The sequence below is a fragment of the Mauremys reevesii genome, linkage group 2, assembly GCF_016161935.1.
Source record: "Mauremys reevesii isolate NIE-2019 linkage group 2, ASM1616193v1, whole genome shotgun sequence".
Classification (NCBI taxonomy): domain Eukaryota; kingdom Metazoa; phylum Chordata; order Testudines; family Geoemydidae; genus Mauremys; species Mauremys reevesii.
The window spans coordinates 14,746,211-14,766,010 of record NC_052624.1 but is presented as its reverse complement, the minus strand read 5'-3'; the positions used below and the strand labels follow the sequence as shown (position 1 = coordinate 14,766,010).

At 46.7% G+C, this 19,800-nt stretch overlaps 1 long non-coding RNA gene across 1 annotated transcript in view; it reads right to left on the bottom strand.

Moving 5' to 3' along the window:
* Positions 1-248: 248 nt before the first annotated feature.
* Positions 249-19,800, bottom strand: part of LOC120399436 — a 38,659-nt gene continuing 19,107 nt past the window's right edge. Inside the window, exons 2-5 of the long non-coding RNA XR_005595157.1 lie at positions 15,048-15,285; positions 13,711-13,784; positions 12,363-12,519; positions 249-376 (exon numbers count right to left, since the gene is read on the bottom strand). This is a non-coding gene — a long non-coding RNA (uncharacterized LOC120399436). The remainder of the gene's footprint in view (positions 377-12,362; positions 12,520-13,710; positions 13,785-15,047; positions 15,286-19,800) is intronic.

Genomic DNA, 19,800 nt, shown 5'->3' with positions numbered 1-19,800 from the left:
TCGTGCAGCTTTACTACTAGGCAGGGGTTCCAACCCCACCTATTATAAATGTGTCAAAAGTATGCTGAGCCCTGGACAAAACTCGAGGGCGTGTGAGAACAAAAGCTAGGATTCCTAACAAAAACCAGACATGTCAGATAGATACATCAAGTGACATTTGAAATGCCCTTTATTTTCAGATTACGATTTAATGCAGAAAGAGGAGAACTTGTTTTGCCAATCTTCGAATCCGCTAGAAAATCATGAGTTCTGTCTTCAGATGTGACCTCCAAACATTTGTCATGCAAGTTCTGTTTGGCCTTTGGCAAAGGGAGAGTTCTGGGTTGCTACATTTTAGCAGTTTTTTGTTATTTTTTATTTGAGTTTCCTGCCAGCCCTAGAAACAAGGCAAAAAAAGCTTTTAAACAAGATTCTTTATTGCTCACGTACCTATTTAAGCAACTGCTATGCTTATCTTAACCCTGTATATTACATCTGGATACACCGCTGTTTGGTGCACTGCCAAGATCATTGATCAGTTGTCAGGGCCGGCACGAGGCACCAGCAGAGGAAGCACGTGCCTGGGGCAGCACATGCTAAGGGGTGGCATTCCGTCCATTCTTGGGGCAGCACAGTCTGGGCGGCTTTTCTCTTTTTGCTTCAGCAGTTCGAGTGGTAGTCCAAAGAGCTTTTTTTTGGCTTGGGGCGGCAAAAAAACCGTAGAGCTGGCCCTGTTGGTGGTTAGGTATCATCTCAGGCTTCAAATCAGTACGAAATACATTTTTAAAAGATGAAATTTAATGGGTTACACTCAGGAGAAAACGTTTAATGAAGCTCAAACTGTTCCACAAAATGCTAGGTTTCTTAAAGGGAATAGCTCAGTTCTAGGGGTTTCATGAAAGCTCTGCAGATTCTCCATATTTCTAAATCTGAACTGGTTCCCCACAGTTAGCAAGTACCCATAGCTCCCTTGTTGTTTTCAAATTGGGGGCAAACAAACCCATTCAAGTCAAATCAGAACTGAGCCAGGCTTTTATCCTGAAACTGATTTGTGCCTTTTTCAAGGTTTAAAGTGATATCACTCCTTAAAACGACCTTATGCATCTGCACTTTCTGTTTTTCATTTGCAAGCAGAAGCAAGAATTTAACCTGAAAACAGGTGTGTCTTGGTATTTCTGGCCTGGGTGAAAGAAGAATGCCTTGCAAATCCCATGAGTGACACTGAACTCAGCGTTCCAGGGCAAAGAATTTTGGCTAACCTGCCAATAAGCATGAAAATGGAACTGAATCCTTTCATATTCACCCAACACTATGGCAAATATAACACATCAAAGGACCAATGCTTCCATTTTTTTGAATAACATACTACTTTGCATGTAGAATCACTGAAATCAATGGGAATCCCTGTAGGCTAAGTGCTACTCAATGTAAGTACGTACCTCTACTCAATGTAAGTAAGAATGGCAGACGTGAACCCCAAGTGATTGGCACTAGCATGAAAACAGGGCTCACTCACTTTAGCAGAAAAGCAAGAGGTGCCCTTAATGTGAGCTAAGCTTCCATACTAGTCAGCTCTATTATGTCGCAGTAAAATGTTCCAGATCCTGTAGGTTACTTCAGAATACATAGAAAGAATAGATAAGCATCAAAGCTGAACTGAATCATATGACTTGTCCTTTCTGTCATCCAAATAACTAGTGTTGCCAGCTCTTGTGGTTTTATCATGAATCTTACATGTGGTGGGTTTTTTTGAAGTTCCAGCTCTTGGAGGCAAGTGATTGCCTGAGAATCTCAGCTTTCAGTAGGAAAGAAGTTTCCAGCCCTTGTGGTTAATGAGAAGCTTGAACATATGTTCTGAGTATAAAAAAAACCCAAAAGGCAAAGAAAAAGATCAAACATTTTATTTTTTTAAAAGCTGATTTTTGGAGCCCCAATTTAGGATTTTTTGAGCATTTGGGGTCAGCAATACTGAATTGGAGAAGGGCCCAGCCCCTGTGATCTGTGTCTACTGACACATGCCATATGCCTGAGAATCACCTTTTGTAGCCTCAGCCCAACTCATGTGACTGGAGCCAGGTCAGTCTCTTTCCGGCACTCCTTTGTGTGTCACACCTGCTCAAACCACAACCTTTATGATCCAAATACTCCTGGCCTTTCTGAAAATTTGGATCTGGGATTTGAATGCTGAGGCTTGGGCCCATATGTGCAAAATCTAAATGTGTCTCCCATCTAAAATGAAAAGAGGGCAATGGGTGCTTTTCCTAGTCACCTCACTTCAGCAAAGGAACAGAAAGTGGCCTGAAATTGCTTCCCATGATTGTCAATATGCCCGACAGAAGCCAGTTTACTGGGATGTTTCTGAAAGGCTCAGGCCTACGAGATGGTGATTGCCCTCAACGCTCATTGACTTCACTTTGCAGGAAGCTATCAGCCACTTACAGCATTGGGCCCCAAGCTCCGAGCGGAGCGGGAGGGAGCAAATGAGCACGTATGGCTGCAGTATGTACAGTTATATCAGCCTGAATTTATCAGACTGCAGAACATGGTTGTCCTTAGCCATAGGCAGCTGCCTAGGGCACCAGTTTGTCCGGGGCACCACTCTGCCAGGAGCCTGGACGGACAGGAAGCAGTGGAGCATGTAAGAGCAGGGTTGGGTCCTAGAAAGAGCCGAATGCGCTGCCTGCAGCACAGTCTGAGGGAGGGGATTGGCTGCTGGTGTCTCTGAGAAGGGGTGGGGGAAGGAACTCACCTGTGAGTGTGACTCTCTCCCCAGTGTGAGAAGCGGGACCCATGGTAAACTTGTCCCCTGGGACTCATTCATTTACTCAGATTGAGGCTTAGCTGGCTTGCACAAACTGCACAGGCCGCTGTGGGCAGCGAAAAGGTCTACAGAACAGAAGCAAAGATCTCTTCTGTGCTTACAACTCCCACGTGGATCCTGGCAGGTGGGCAGGACAGTTTTTCCTCTGGGGATACAGCAAAGCCTCAGTTGCATAGCAATAAACGGCCGATGCAGAAAATATTGCAAACGTGATCAAGACTTTTTGTTGTGGTTGTTATTGTAACTGTTGTTTGGTTTTTAAGTGAAAATATTTAATTTTATCGGATTGGGCTGAGACTTTATAACATCCAATGAGGAAAAGAGAAGCATGTGTGTGGAGGTGAAGCGGATGATGTGGCTCTGTTTTTAAGAGTTGGCTAATGGCACAGAGATTTGATAAATAATTCTGTTTAATTTAAGCCTCAGCAGTTTCTAATCGAATTGCATCACCTGTGGTTCTGATGCTTTTGTTCAGGCCAGAAAACTTCCCCTCTGCTACTATGAATTGTGAGCAGAGGCTTTCCAAGTATTAGAGAGCCTTGTTGAAGTTAAAGGAAATCATGTTCTTTCTAATAGCACTTTACTCAGGAGGGCTGAATAGATGGACTGCTAAAGTGTATACACTCTTGAAAAAAGACTGGGAGCTTGGCAAGGTTATTATGTGTAGCAAATTAGACAAGTAAACCAGAAGGGAAGGTAGAACAGCGGCTTTGTTCTGCTCTGGGGTGAGCTTTTCCAGGAGCAGATATTGCTTTTCCACAAAGTCAAATACCAATCTTTATATTCCTTTCATCAGATGGTGAGTAACAGAGGTTATTGGAAGAGAAAAAAAAATGGCTCGCTGCTGTTAACATCAACACATTTTAGCACTGATTGGAAAATAACAGCCCATGCTGGCGTAATTAGAGCCATCGAGTTTTAATTGTTGCTGTAATTGCAGAGGCAAAAAAGGAGGTTTTTAGCCAAATGCCTGAGTATACAAAATGTTTTGCTTGTTTATTTAGATTGAAATTGGGATATGTCTGCTGGAAGCTGTATCTTCACTGTGCTGTTTTGAATACCTTTGAAAGCTGAATTATGAATAGCCTTAAGCAGTTTGCTCATGAGGCTGGCAACGCAAAGCCTTACCTGAGTTGTCAACGGTTTTAAAGGCGTAAGACCTTCTCCTCCACTCATCTTGGAGCAAATCTTAAAGGGATAACAGCTTTTTAAAAAAAATAAATAAATTGTACTTTACCCATAGAAGGAAGAAAATGACCCTTTCATGCTTCACAGTAGTCTGTATCTCCCACCCACTCCACTCAGAGAGCGGGTCCCCAAGTACACAATTGCCTTATTAACACAATTGAGAGGTAATCCAAGTATAGCCAGGAATTATGTCACTTTGGAAATGATATAAACTAAACTGGAAGAAGGCACTTTTATTCTGGAATAAGTGCCCAGACAGGGAGTTATACTAGTATAGTTGTAACAATAAAGGTAAGGCTCTAATTGCAGGATTAGGGCCCTGTTGCTAATCTGCCACTGACTGGAATGGTGGTCTTCATTGATGAAGTGTCTAGCAGTTTATGGTGGAGACTCCTGAACCTCCTCTAAGTGAATCTGCAAAATGTGAGAAATACCACGACTTTACTACCGCTTCTCTTAGATTTTAAGGCCAGAAGGAATTATTATGATCATAGATTCACAGACTCTAAGACCAGAAGGGACTCTGGTGATCATTTTGTCTGACCTGTATAACGCAGGCTATAGGACTTCTCCGAGAAAATTCCTAGAGAATCTTTTAGAAAAAACATTCAATCTGGATTTCAAAATTGCCCATGATGGAGAATCCACCATCACCACTGGGAAATTGCTTCAATGGTTAATTTTAATTAAATGTTTAAAGTTAAAAATTAATGCCTTATTTCCTGTTCTAGCTTAATCTTCCAGCCATTGGATTGTGTTAGACCTTTCTCTGCTTGATTGAAGAGCCCATGACTAAATATTTGTTCCCCATGTAGCTACTTATGAACTGTAATCATCACCCCTTAACCATCTCTTTGTTAAGATAACAAGATGGAGCTCCTTGAGTCCATCACTATATGGTATGTTTTTTCTAATCTTTTAACCCTCTCCAATTTGTGAATATTTTTCTTGAATTGTGGATACAGTATTCCAGCAGCAGTCACACCAGTGCCAAATACAGAGGTAAAATAACTTCTCAGTCCTACTCAAGAGTCCACTGCTTATGCATCCAAGGATTGTATTAGTCCTTTTGACCACAGCATCACACTGGGAGTTCATGTTCAGCTGATTATCTACCACAAATCTTTTTTCAGTCATTGCTTCTGAGGACAGAGTCCTCCATTGTGCAAGTATGACCTATATTCTTTGTTCCAAGATGTATACATTTATAATTAGCCATATTAAAACACATACTGTTTGCTTGTACCCAGCTTACCAAACGATCGTGACTACTCTGGATCAAGTGATCTGCCCTCTTCATTATTTACCACTCCCCCAAATTCTGGTCATCTGAAAATATTGTCAGGGATGATTTTATGTTTTTGTTCAGGTCATTAATAAATCTGTTAGATAGCATAAGGCCAGGAACTGATCCCTGCTGGACCCCAGTAGAAACACACATGCTCAGTCGTGATTTTTACAATTTTTACATTTACAATTAGCCAGCTTTTAATCCACTTATTGTGTGCCATGTTAATTTTATATCCTTCTATTTTTTAATCAAAATGTTATGAGGTGTCAAGTCAAACACCTTACAGAAGACTAAGGAAGTTACATCAACACTATTACTTTCATCAACAAATCTTGTAACATCATCAAAAGATACATAGACTGATCATCTGTCTAACAGAGACCTTAGAACCTCCCCCAGCAATTCCTGCATCAAGCCCTGACTTCTGGTTGTGGTTATGCACTGGTGGTTGGTTTTTTATTAAAATGGATACAATTTTTATTTTTAAGAAATGTTAGCGTGCTTTACACGGAAGATGGGAAAAACCAAAGCTTGGTTCTAGGTTTCACATAATGTCTAAAACAACATTTTTACAATTATAGGAAACATTTTTGGGGAATTCCATGTAAAAATTTCTCCTAAATTTCTTGACATCATGGTTTATCAAGGGCAATTCAATTAAAAACCTGTTTTTTTCCCCTAGCTAAGCAGAAACTTGTCCTTTGCAAACAGTAAGGGTAGGTATAAAGTTACTATTGTAGGACTGTGTAACAGTCTGGGACTCAGTGCTGTGGCACCTCCTGCTGGTCATCATGGGAAATTAGCTTCCAGCCTCCGGAGCGCTCCGTCGGCCAGTGTCATGCTACTGCTGGCCCTCGTGTCCCTCCCAGATCCCAGGTGACCTTTTCACTGGGTGCTGTCCCCTAGCAGTACCCCCACTGTTTTTCCAGGTCTCCCCACTCAGGGGAACCCCCACCCACTACCCCCACCTTGCCTCAGTTATAGGCTACTGTGCCCAACTCACCCCTGCACCCTTGGGCAGACCGCAGTGTAAGCCACTCATCATAGGCAAGGTTGAGTCTGGACCTGCTGCCTCGGCCTACCCGTGGGCTGCCATCTGCAACCCCAGTACCCAATTGGCCTTGGACTAGGCCATAGCTTGGGGTTTTCCAGGCCGGAGCTCCCATGGCCTTCCCCCAGCCCTGCTCCACTCTCAGTACCTTGCTTGACTCCCTAGCAGCCAGGCCCTTCTCTCTCTACAAGCAGAGAGAGACTGTTTGGGCTTCTGGCTCGTAGCCTCTTATAGGGACCAGCTGGGCCTGATTGGGGCGTGGCCCCAGCTGTTACTGCCTTCCCCAATCAGCCCAGGCTTCCCTTCACAGCCTCAGCCCTCTCCCAGGGCTGGCTTTAACCCTTCCAGGGCTGGAGCGGGTGACCACCTCGCTACAGACTGACTGTGATGCAGTTTGCATTGGACCCCTGAGCGTGCCCAGTGTGAACTAGATGATCCCAGAAATCCAAGCGGTTAGTAAAAGTGTTGTGTTCTCTCCCTAGGCAAGTGCCAGCGCCTACAGCAGGGCCCAGATTTTCGAGAGAGCTTAGTAACCAGGATGCTGAGCTCTTCTGAAAATCTGGACACTTATTTTGGAGCTCTTTTGAAAAACTGGCCCCCATTGTGGCTGCTGAGGTCTCTTGAAAATCTGACCTTAAATGTTCACCTAGCAGTCAAATATGCCAACTCTATGCAATTTACATAGTCAGGAGCGCCGCCAGCTTTTTTGCTGCCCTAGGCGGCGGAAGGTCCCGCCCCTGAAATGCCACCCCCGACAGAGGCGGCAGAAGGTCCGGCTGCCGCGGTCGCCACCCCCCAAATGTTAGCACCATAGGCAACCGCCTAGGTCACCTAATGGGTTGCTCTGGCCCTGTACATAGTATCTGCATCTAAATTATTAAGTCTGACTGGCTGAATTACTGATGTAACCTGGTAGTCAGAAGATTAAATGTTAACATGTGTCCATATTTCAAGTGCAATTATTTACTGGGCAAAATTTGTATGCATGTGTGATAAATGAAGTGGGGGTAGCTTCTGTTTATGGACACCCAGCCGCCAATTAGCTATAAAATTCCTCTTAGTAGCTGTTCTCTACTTGCTTTACCTGTTAAGGTTAACCCACAGTTAAAAGGAAAGGAAGTGGGCATCTGACCAAAAGAGCCAATGGGAGGCTAGAACTTTTTAAAATTTGGGAAAAAAAACTTTCCTTTTGTCTGTTGTTCTCCGGAGAAGGAAACACGAAGCAGCAATGCTATAAGCAGGAATACTGTGTAAGGCTTGAACCAGGTATGAAAATTCATCAGATCAGACCTAGAATTACTTGTTGGAAACTCCCTAGATATGTAAGTAAATTAGGGATATTTAGCTAGACATGATCAGGTTTATTCTCTTTATTTTGGCTTGTGGATCTCCTCTGTGCTAACCCCAGATGCTTTTGTTTGCTTGTAACCTTTAAACTGAACCCCCAAGAAAGCTATTTTGGGTGCTTAATTTTTGTAATTGTTTCTTTTAAGATCTAGCAAAAAGCGTACATTCCAGATAATTTTTTTCCCTTTTGTTTTAATAAAATTTACCTTTTTAAAGAACAGGATTGGATTTTAGGTGTCCTAAGAGGTTTGTGCATGTTATTTGATTAGCTGGTAGCCACAGCTAATTTCCTTTGTTTCCTTTCTCAGCTCTTCCTGATGTGTGTGTGAGTGAGAGAGAAAGAGCTTGAGGGTACCCCACAGGGAGGAATTCCCAAGTGTTCCTTCCTGGATTCAAAGGGTTTTTTTTTGCATTTGAGTGGTGGCAGCATTTACCAAGCCAAAGTCAGAGAGAAGCTGTAACCTTGGGAGTTTAATACAAGCCTGGAGTGGCCAGTATTAATTTTTAAAATCCTTGCGGGCCCCCACTTCCTGCACTCGAGGTGCCAGAGTGGGGATTCAGCCTTGACAGCACAAAAAGGCTGTTTTTAAAAAATGAGGCCCAGTGTATTCAATGTATCCAAATACAGTCAAAGCTGTTTTATCCAGCACCTCATCAACCGGAAAGCTCTATAAACCAGCATTTCTGATCTTCATTGAAAGTCTGGTTTATGGTGCGGTTGGTGCGGGGCTGGTAGGGGGTTGGGGCGCAGGAGGGGCTGTGGAGCGTGGGCTATGAGAGGGAGTTTGGGCTTGGGGCATGGGAGGGGGTCCAGGGTGCTGGATTCGGGGGGGTGCTCACCTCAGGTGGCTTCCTGTAAGCGGCATCCTGTCCCAGCTGCTCCTAGGTGGAGGCGCGGCAGGCGGCTCTGTGTGCTGCTTTGCCTGCAGGTGCAACCCCTGTAGTGCCCATTGGCCACAGTTCCCAGCCTGCCACGCCTCCACCTAGGAGCAGCCGGAACAGCTCACCCCAACCCCCTGCCCCACACCCAAACTCCTTCCCACTTAGTTAACTGGCATTTTTCACTTACTGGCACCCCCCATTCCCCCAACATGCCGCATAAAACAGCTTTTACTGTATTTTAGGTCTGAAAACAACAGAACCACAAACATGATCATTATAATCCACTTCCAGGAGAGATGAGAAGATGATCTCTCTAGGAACTCAGTAAGTAATTTTGCACAAGATGACCTTAAAAAAAACTGCTGGCAATCTACATTTTCTGAAATTTAAGCCTGTTTTCCCTGAGTCGGAGGGTGAACTATGTAGCTCTAATCCCCTGGTTACTGAGCAACAAGAGACTTTTCTGACCACTTTATGGCAAGAGAAAATAAAGGGCAAAAATCCCTGGGAAATAAACGCCTACAATAATTTTCTTGTAAATTACATTAATTGGGTTGCAGGCTATGGTTTATTGGCGCAATAAGATGTATCATAGCTGTATCAATTGTGCAAGTATCCGAACCGACTCCTCTCCAACAGAAGTGTTGGGGCTACTTCAAACACAGCCTGAGAGACTTCACATTTTATACAAGCCTCCTCTTGCCCCAGACCCAGATCACCTCACAATCATCCAGCCTCCTTGGAAGTAGAGAACAGGCCTGTTTAAAGGTTGGTTCAGTATCTGTGTTTTGCCAAGAGAAGAACATCATTCTTGGGCCCACGCCTCTAATGCAGTCTAGCCCCTTCACCAAAGACTCTATCTACCTAAGGTACTAATGGTGCCCATCACCAGAGTATCCCGCTACCTCGCAATCATTAGTGCATTTATTCTTGCCGCTCCCCAGGAGAGAGAGAAGTACTACCGGGCCCATTTTACAGATGGGGGAACTAAGGCACAGAGGGTGGAGTCCACAAAGCTAAGTCCCAGTTTAGGTTCCACTGCCAATCACAGAACTCCTGCTGAACCCTATAGGTGCCTAAAATAACTCGGTGCCTACATTTTCAGAGTAAAGCTCCCTAGGCGCTGATGTTTCAGCCTCTTGGTGTGCACACTGCTGCCTCCCTCTAGGCGTCTCCTACCTAAGCCCCAGAGCCATTCATGAGCCAGGGGAATACAGGCACTCACTCGCCTATCTCATGAATGGGACCACCTACTGGATTGGGTACTAGTCAAAATCTGTCCAGAGGAGAGTTCAATCCTTGAGGGGGCCACTTAGGGATCTGGGGCAAAAATTGGTCCTGCTAGTGAAGGCAGGGGGCTGGACTCGATGACCTTTCAAGGTCCCTTCCAGTTCTAGGAGAGTGGTATATCTCCAATTATTACCTTTATTACCTAGGAGATGGTGGTGGTGTCCAATTATACTTTCTCCCAGTGGTTAGAGCACTCCTGAGAGGAGAGACCCTGTTCAAATCCTTTCTCCCTGTCAAGCAGAGGAGTGAATTGCACCTGTCTCTCCCACATCCCAGGCATGTGCTGTAGCCACTGGGCTAAAAGTTACATCCTCCTCCTCCCCCTTCTCCTCTGGCTGCTTTGTGTGGAGCAAGGCAGGCACCTACCTAATTCCCACAAGATGCTCAAGGCAGCGGGTCCCTGTTTGTGGCTTGTTGATCTGAGATAGGCACCTCTCTGCAGTGCAGATTTAGGCACCTATGTCCAAGAGAGGGGTGGGGGTTAGCAACCGCCCTCCCCTGTGGTCAGCATCTCCCAATGGCTGGCTTAGGCAGCTCCCCGCCTCGCTTGCTGGTTTTTGTGGATTACATTCTAAGGTGCTTATCTCTCCCCATTCATTATATAGGAGCCAAGGTGATGAACTCAGGCTGTGTGGATTGCGGTGTTGTTCCTGTGATTATCTAGGCACCTAAAATTTAAGCGGCATGACGCCCGGCATTGCAATGCCTAAGTCCCTTTGTAGAGCTGGGCCAGAGAGGCTAAGGGCCACATCCTCAAAGGTATTTAGGCACCTTTGTGCCTTTTTATAATAATACCTAGCTATTGTATAGTGTAAATCTCAAGGTGTTTTACAAAGAAGGCTGGCATCATTAACTCCATTCTACAGAAGGGGAAACTGAGGCACCGAGCTGGAACTGACTGCTGCTGCTTTGCTGGGCGACCTTGGGGTAAAGCCCCGGTCTCTTGAATCCCTGTCAAGTCCTCTCTCCATTAGTCCTCACCACCTCCCACAGGAGCTTACGATCACCATGTAGGTGCCACTGACACTTTCAAAACTGCCAATCAGCTGCTGCCTAATGTTTCTACCAGTCAGCATCTGTAAAACCACCTAACCCCGACCTCACCCCACAGCTAACGAGCTGCTGGGAACGCCTGGCTTACCAGCAGGGCCTGATCTGGTAGGTGTGCTCTGAGATCTGTCAGCTGCTCCAGCAGAAGGGATGGACACCGATTCATTGAGGGTGTGGGGGCAGCATAGTACCTGCAAGCAGAGAGCTGGGGGCAGGGAACCGTAGGGTGAGTGGGAGCAGGAGACAGACACTTTGGCTCCCTAAGGAGCTGGCCTGTTTTGGGTGCCCAACTCCAGCAGGGGGTTTGTGGCTGAGGAGCCTGAGTGGAGGAGGTGCCTGTCTCTGGCCTGTAGGCCAGTTACTGTGATATCTTTAAGATGTGGATATTTGCCTACTAATAATTGTATTGAGACTCCCAACTCAGTTTAAATGGGCTCTCAAACAGCTGTCACACAAGTGATGAACAGGTGAAAGTCTCCCTGCCCCTTACTAACCCCCTCGCCATCCGGCCTTCAACATTACTATTACGTCAGGCTAAACAGGCAGACAATGCTAAACATTATCACATATTTTTTTTCTCCTCGCTTAGTTGACAGCTTTCCATTATTCACATTCAAATATCAAATTGCATCACAGTTTTTCATTGTTCATCGTGAAGTGATAGACGCTGGTCTAGGTGGACGTGACCTCTTGGGTCCGGCTAAGCCATTCCCCATCACTAATGGAAGGCAGACCTCTACACTCAATCCATCAGCGTTTCATCTCGGCTACTTTGCAACGTCTCTAATGTTGTTGCCTTAACCTCCCTTTGAAAATAATCCCATTGCAAAATTGACCTTAATATTTCCCTTTTTTGTGTCAGTCCATTATACACTTAATAATTTATCTCCCTCTTTTGGGTGGCGCAGTGTAGCTGTGATGTATTTTCTGCTACAGTCTCTTACGGAGAATTGATCTGTGAAAGTTACATAGCGCATCTACCTTGCCCCAGGATCAGACAGCAAGCTGTCACTGCCTCTGTTAGTAATGTTTCCTCTGCCGATCAAACCAAGAAAGTAGTTTTGTATAGTGTCAACTTCCTTTTAACGTTACCTGCTGCAATTCACTCTAGAACTCCCATTGTACAAAATGGCTTTTAACTGTGTTGCCTTCTAGGTGTCTATGGTCAGGTACCCAGAAACGGAGCCGTCCAAAAGGAGAGGCCATTTTTTAAACTTTGGCCTTAAGCCCTCATGTGACTGACGCAATCAGACGGATTTTCTCAGTGTGGCCTCAGCACAGAGGGCCAGATCATCAGCCGGCATGGCTCCACGGAAGCAAATGAAGGGAGGCTAATTTACACCAGCTGAGGCTCTGGCCCAGAATATAGTTAAAGGGGCCTTATGAAGCAATGCAGTTTTTATTAAATTACCACGTGTTCTTCAACAGTGCGTGACTCAGGAAGCCACCATCCAAACGCTTACCCAGAGCCAGGAAGGGTCTCTCAGGCGAGCCTGCTCCTATCTCCTGTCAGCCAGCACCTTCTCCACAGTAGGCGGGACTCAGATAAGAGCTGTTCTTCTTTTCTCCAGGTTCACAATGTGACATGCTGTTGTCCCGTTGAGAAGCATATGACATGATCTGTATTAGGTGATGGGGAAAGAGGACGGGGAGGGGGAAATAGCTTGGCAACAGCTTCTCAAGTAGACAATCAGCACTAATCTGCGAGCTAGTTCAAACTAAATCAGGGCAGAGTTGTTCTCCCTCCCTTCTTGTCCACAATTCTCCCCCACCCCCACTGCCTGGAAAATGCCATCTAGTAAAACAACAGCGATTTTTTTTACAAGCTATGTATTTGCTAAGGATTGGGGGGAAGGTTGGGGCCAGGGGTATGGGATGTTCCTAGGGGTGCTCTATGGGGCTGTTTTACTGTTTTGGTTCATTAAATGTACATTACTTTTAGCTGCCGGGTGGTCACCATTTACCATTGTACGTCTAGCTGTCAGGGCACCTATGCATTTCTCTGGGAATGTTTTCTAGTGTAGTTTCAAGGGTTGGGTTTTTTTTGTTTTTTTTTAAAGCCCCACTGGATTCTCCAAAAGGCTTGCTGCAGAGGATGAGGCGATCAATCTGACTAAAAAAGGGCATTGAGGATTTGACAAGCCACCCCCACACTCTCTCTCACTCACACTCGGCTGAAAGGCAGGCCAGGGGATTCATATACTGCTGCTGGGTGCTGATGCTCAGCTATGACAGAGAGAGCCAGGAATCAATCACTTTGATGTTTTATCTCATCCCTAAAGATAACTGTTAGTGGCCTGTTTGGTGACTGCTGTAACGCTCCTTTACCAGGCCTTTTGAAGTACTATAGACCACTTTACTGCCTGTTGTGAGAGCGGAAAAGCTGACACCAATGCTGCCTTGTGAAATGGCCATCAGGGACACCACATGAATAATGCGGCTGTGCTGACTGGAATCTTTCCCCATTGCCCATGGACCTCTGCGGTTGTTGCTCAGTGGCCTCTCATATAGATCTCTAATCCACATGCATCTTTGCCGCAGGCCTGTGTAGAGCCCTAACAGATCTTGTCCTGGCTGAGCAACAGCTTTTGATTATTACTGTAGGTTATGGGCTATGAAGCTTTGGAGATAAGACGTGGCCACCGCTGTACAGTAAAAATAACCGGGGCCCTTTGACTGGAGCTCAGCAGGACCAGTTTGCAGGGAGTTATAGACTTTTACCTTGGTTTCATGGGCTGACACTTCATTTGCATTTAGGATTTCAAAACTGAGCCCCCCTCAAAGCTAAGCCGAAACTGACCATTGTGTTACCTGATTTGGTGTGGGAGCTAAAGATCAGCTGAGGCTTTTTCAAAACTGTAGCCAGGGTGTTCGTGTACTATGCGCTGGGAAATAATATGAGAACAAACTAGGTTGTTACTAGAACTGGTCTGAAATTCTCTTCTCCCCCTACCCTCCACGCAAAACACCCCCAAAACAAACAAAAGCGGAACACTTTCTTCTGAAAACCAAAATATTTCAGGCAAGACCCATTTACAATGATGCACCGGGAAAGTGAAATAAAAAACAAAGCTGCTCCCTCTAAAAGGCAGAGGGCACTGTTTACACACACATTGTGTTTACAAAACAGCAGGTGAAGTTCAACCCTGGTATTTCGCCAGTGACTGCTTTGCAGTTACACCAGGGATGCATTTGGCTCAGTGTGTTTCAGTAGTGCCAGGCAGAGAGGCACCCGCAAATGAATTTATCCAAAGATGTGTTTACAGTCTGATGCTCGTGGACCAAGGAGCACCATCACTGTCACTTTTTGGCCTGGGAGACAGGAATCTTTGGGGAGAACCATTGATCTGTGCCCCGTGGGCCAGCTCCTGATTTCCTGGATACCTCTTTAGTGTTAGAACAAATAGAATTTCACATACATGCAGTTGGGCATTTAAAACCTGAACACATTGGACTGGATTCCTCCCTTCTGTAATAAACCCCCCTGGGAGGGGATCCCCTTGTGGAGTTTTCCCCCAATTGTCCCATTGGGGGAGTTGCCCCACCCCAAACCAGCCAAGGGCCCAGTTCTCAATCTCAGTGGATGCACAGGAGGCATAAGCCAACTGCACAGATGTTCCCTCTCTCCACGTTAGCCTTGGAGCACCCATCCATATGCTTCCTGGGCATGTGGCTGCACTGGACTGCCCCACAGGCTGGGAGTGCCTGTAAAGGGGAACCCTTAAAGGGGATTCCCCACCAGGGAGAGGTATTACATCCCCTGGCTAGTTTACATTCTCCAGGTGCTCTTCATGAGGCTGGTGGGAGAACAATGTGAATCCTCCAATCCCTGCTCCCCCACTATGTAGTTCCCTTTGGGGGGGGGCTGAGAAAGGGGCGACTGTGCTGTCGTAGCAGCTGACTCCCACCTCTTTCTGCACTGGAAGGGGTAGGAAGGGGAAATCTGTGCATGCAGGTTCCCTTCCTTCCATGCATAGATGTAGGAGGCACTTTCTTGCACTTTTGCTCTTTCCTTCCCCTCCCCCCGAAAAAGCCAGAGCATTGTAATATTCCTTGTGGATTGGTAAGAGGAAACTACTGCATACAAGTGAGTCTGAATTCTGGGAAATAGAAGAGCACCAGCTAATAGCATGTAACAGTGCACTTACAGCCTTTGAGTCATTCCTTCTCCAGTAATCTGTATGTCTGAAATCAATACACTTGCTGAACCCCACCAGTTTATCAGCAATGCTGCTTCCTGTGACTTTCTTGCTCTTTACTTGGTCCCTGGTGCGTTGTTGGCTAATCCACCTGAAATGCTGAAGCAATACAGAGCATCTTCTTCAGGTGTGAGAGAGCTTTCTCAGTGCAAAAGCCAAACTGGCAAAAAACCTGCCTTCCCCAGCTCTGAAGATGAACACATCAAAAATGTAACATTGGTTTTCTAGCAACGTTTTGGAAACTCACTATTTAGAAACTGAAATTAATTACCGACATAAATAATTCTCACACTTTTCCTGTAAATACCAACATGGAAAGCAGTGCCAATCTAAATCCTACCCCTACAAAAATAGTTGATAATCTCCTAGCTGATGTCTGACATGCAGCATTACAGAGCACAAGGTAGTCTGGATTCAAAAGAGCTGCTAGTATATAAAACTTTCCATGGTAGCCCTCTTTATGTGACTGATACATCCATTGCAAGTGGGCTAGGGCCAACTGCTCTGCCTCTCCGTGGAGTTCTGCTGCAGCCTTCACCACGACCAGCTCCACTCCACCAGCTGTGCCGCTCCTCCAGCCAACCCGTGAGCCGCTCCAGCCGTCCCCGCAAACCGCTCAACTCCGCTCACTGTTCCATGGGCTGCTCCAACATGCTACAAACTGCTCTGCTTTGTCAGCCGCTTAGCGATAGATCTTCAGGCTCCCCCACTAGTTAATACAGCACTCAGTGATCTCAGCTTATGGTTTGTGTTATAATCCTGTTTGTGGTGTTTCTCCAACGTGATGCCGCATTGTTTCCCTCCTTTATTAAAAGGATTTTGCTATGCTCAGACTCTGTGCTTGCGAGTGGGGAAGTATTGCCTCCTAGAGGCGCCCAGGGGGGTGGTATGTAATTGTCCCAGGTCACTGGGTGGGGGCTCGAGCCGGTTTTGCATTGCGTTATTGAAATGGAACCCTTGGATACTGAACCCGGCCCTTGTTGCTGCCAACTCAGAGGGGCAGAAGGGTTACAGTATGGTAGGAGAAGCTTTTATAGGATAAATGTTGTTAAGCAAAATTATATGAGGGTGTGTAAAGCCGCTTGTGCGGAGACACAGAGGCTTGGACTCCTGGACAGAAGCTCCCCCGTGCCTGGGCTGCCTGTTTGGTACCATCGGGGGTTTGAATTTGAACGATGGTCAGCTGGCTCCTGAAGAGAGAGGGTGGAAGATGGTTGGGAGGGATAGCTCAGTGGTTTGAGCATTGGCCTCCTAAACCCAGGGTTGTGAGTTCAATCATTGAGGGGGCCACTTAGGGATCTGGGGCAAAAATTGGTCCTGCTAGTGAAGGTAGGGGGCTGGACTTGATGACCTTTCAAGGTCCCTTCCAGTTCTAGGAGATTGGTATATCTCCAATTATTACCTTTAGGGGAGGGGTCGGAGAGCCAGATTTATCAGGAAGGAAAGCATTGCCAACCTTGGATCAAATCAGGCTTTCCTTCTGGGAATAAGAAGTAGAAGGGTTACTGAAAGCTATTATTATGTTTATGTTATAATTACTCTGGTGAAATAAAAGCTCAGTGGATTTTTCAAATCCAGAAGTCAAAGGTGTAAATCAGTGGGGTCTGATCTGCATTGCCCTTGAAACAGAGTTAGGAAAAGCAGCCAGGATTGGCCAAGATTTACAGGCAAGTGTTCTGAGAGGAAGCTTAGGGGATCTTCTTCTTTCTTTTGTATGGCTTAAAAAAGCAAAGTGTAGGTTGGTGATCCAATTGATTGCTCCCAGTAACATGGAGTGAATGGCAGATACTACCGAGATATGATCATTTGGGACATTGATATTGATGAGGTGTTTCACAGTTTGAAGTCCATTTCCACCATCACAACTAGGACTGTATCTCAGTCCCCATTTATGGAGAAGGTAGGCACATCTGCCATGCAATGGGCAGATGTGGTTCAAAGTGGACATTTTCCATGCAAGTGAAAAGCCATTGGGTTCTTTGGCTGAGTCTTTGAGGTGTTTCTTCAGGACACGGGCATCCTTCCAACTTGGCTCCCCATTGATCTTCAGGGGAAAAGCCCATGTCTTCGAATTCTTGTGCTGCAAGCCAAAAAGGTTTTTTTGGTTTTGAGTTGGAATTTCAGTATATTATTTAAGTCTTTGTACTGGAAGGTCTTGTTCCCTCAAATACGATGAAACTCGTGAAGAAGTCTCATGTCATAACCAGTTTCAGGTGAGTGGATATCTGCCAGTACAGGAAGCGATGGTTGTGGCATTGATTTTACTGTGCCTGTAATAATTCACATGAGAGTGTTGAGAACTGACGAGTGATATGTGGGAGCTATGTGTCCGGATAGGTGGCAATGTTCTGTGGTGGAGTAGACAAGGGTCAGTAAAGAGGTCCATAGAGTTTTTTACATTGGCTTCCCAGATCATTCTTGCTACTTTCTGGATGAGATTTACATGCATCTTTATTTTGTCATGAACGTTTTTCAAGTGCTGGTGGTATATGAGGCTTTGGTCTAATGGCACAACAAGATATTTCAGGGTAGGATTGTGCTTTATTTGCTGGCCACAGAAATCCATGTGCAGTTCTGCCCTAGCCTTTTGATTGTTTAGCTGAAATACTGACATAACAGCCTTAGGGAGTTTTGGTTTAGACACCAATATAAGAAATACCTTTCCAGGGTTTTAAGGTCCTTAGTTAGGATTTGTTCTCTGGTAGGTAAATCCTGTGCTTGTGTGGTCAAAGCAATGTCATCAGCATAGATACATTTCATGCTGATCTTTGGGAAAGGTTGCTGGTGTAGACAATAAACAGAATTGGTGCTAGGGCTGTGCGTGCTGTGCTGACCTGGTCACCAAAGACAACACAAAACCTATGGTTGGTCAGAACCTCTCAGAAGAATTTTATCATTTCATTGCATGGGAATAATTTTGCTGGCTTTCAGAAGAAGGCCATTCCTCATAGGCAGCAGATAAATCTAAGAAAGCCGCCCCCGTCTTGATTTTTTAAAGGAATTCCGCCTGTGTGTGTGTGTGTTGTTAAAGCTAATACCTGGTCAGTGCAGCTGTGGCCTGGTTGGAAACCTGCTTGTTCATTCAGTAACATTGCTTCTGCAAGTGGCGTAATCCTTTCCAGTAATATTCTCCCCAGGAGCTTGTATGACATGCAGAGAATGAGGCTGATATGATGAGGAATTACTACCTGGCTTCCCAGGCTTGGCAGTGGCAGGGCCCAATTAAACTTTTGTGGGCCCCAACTCCCGGGCTGTGGCCCTGCCCCCACTCCATCCTGAGGCTCCGCCCCGACTTGCCTCTTTTCCCCGAGGCCCTGCTTGTGCTCTGAGGCCCCGACCCCACTTTGCTTCTTCCCCCCAAGGCCCCAGTAGCACGGGGGGGAGGGGCAGAGAAGAGCGAGCAGTGGCCAGGGCCTTGTGGGGAAGACGCGGAGCGGGGTGTCGGTGCAGGGGGGAAGTGGGGCCATGGTCCAGGCACCGGGGCCCCTCCTGAGTGGTAGCCCGGCACCATTGTAAACCCGGGACTAGGCAGTGGCAATACCGATAGCCTTCCACCACGTCCTTGGGAGGAGCCTTGAGGAACAGCTGTTGGAGAATAGTGCTGCTGGCCATTTCTGTCTCTCGGCTCCAAGGTTTTTAAGAGATTCTGGAATGACATCATCAGATTTCTCGGCTTTCATGAGTGCGAGGGCCTTATTTACCTCCTCACCCGTGAAGGGCAATAATGGGCGAAGGAGGCAGGTGACGAGGTGACTATTTGTTGGAACTCTCAGCGCACTTTGAACGTAGTAGACTTGTCCCCGGGTGCTCTTGTGATCACTCCAGCTGAGACTTACAGGTTTCAATGTTTCACTGGGTTTGCAGCCCCAGGCTGATGCAACCATAGCCAAGTTTTGTGGTGGCTCCTAGGTGGGGTGGGGGGAACTGTACAGGGCTCTGCATGCTGCCCTGGCCCTAAGCACCGTCACTCCCATTGGTCGGGAACAGCAGCCAATGGGAGTTGTGGGGGTGGTGTCTGTGGGCGAGAGCAGCACGCAGAGCCATCTGCTGTGCCTCCACCTAGGAGACGGACTTGCTGGCTGCTTTCAGGACACAGCGCGGAGTGAGGACAGGCAGGAAGCATGCCTTAGCCTCCTCACTGCGCTGCTGACCGGGAGCCGCCCAAGGTAAGAAGCCCATGCCCCAACCCTGAGCCCCAACCTCCTGTCCCAGCCCATAGCCCCCCCGAAACCCATAGCCCCCTCCTGCACCCCAAACCCCTCATCCCCAGCTCCACCCCAGAGCCTGCACCTCCAGACAGAGTCCTCACCCCCCCTGCAGCCTAACCCCGAGCCCTCTCCCACACTCTGAATCCCTCTGCCCCACCCCCTAGTCTGGAGCCCCCTCCTGTACCCCAAACCGTCATTCCCAGCCCCACCCTGGAGCATGCACCCCAAGTTAGAGCCCTCACCCCCTCCTGCACCCCAACCCCCTGCCCCAGCCCAGTGAAAGCGAGTGAGGATGAGGGCGAGTGAGCCACCAAGGGAGGAGGAATGTAGTGAGTGCGGGGCAGGGTCTTGGAGAAGGGGTGGAGAAGGGGGCGGGACCTACAGGAAGGGGCGGGGCTCGGGAGTTCAGTTTTGTGCAATTAGAAAGTCGGCAACCCTCCCTAGCCCTGTTATGTGCTGAGGCACAACCAGTGTCATCCAATCAGCATCTGAAC